The sequence below is a fragment of the Sinocyclocheilus anshuiensis genome, unplaced genomic scaffold (genome assembly GCF_001515605.1).
Source record: "Sinocyclocheilus anshuiensis isolate Anshui unplaced genomic scaffold, SAMN03320099.WGS_v1.1 scaffold235, whole genome shotgun sequence".
Classification (NCBI taxonomy): domain Eukaryota; kingdom Metazoa; phylum Chordata; class Actinopteri; order Cypriniformes; family Cyprinidae; genus Sinocyclocheilus; species Sinocyclocheilus anshuiensis.
In genome coordinates, this window is record NW_015552562.1 from 1637218 (window position 1) to 1637714 (window position 497).

Consider the following 497-nt stretch of genomic DNA (forward strand, 5'->3'; position numbering starts at 1 on the left):
ATACTTTCTGTGTAGCACTTACCTTTATTCTATTATTAAAAGTAACTTGCTCGGACAAACTATTTCATGTCTTTAACTTGACTTTTTTGCATGCATGCATGTATATAAGGCCTGCATCATGCATATTTCAGGTGAATATGCAAAGAAAGTATCTGGAATGAATGACAAACCATAGCTGAAAAAAATAAAACTCCATAACCACTCTAAACTTCACAATATGGTGAAACCAATAGTTTCTCATTGTGAGGAAGGAAACTGAGTTTAGATGTAGTTTCTTACCAGACGGGGGCACTAGGACAGCAACATGTGGACTAAAAATCATGAAAAAAAGAAACAAAATCATTTCTATTTAAACTATTTAAAGAGTGACGTGACTCAAATTATCTGCACAAAAATAGATAAATTGCTTAAGATATTTTTGCAGTATCTGAATCACTGCATGATAGTTAAATATATTTGCCTTCATAAATCTCCATATAGCCTATAGTTCATTCATA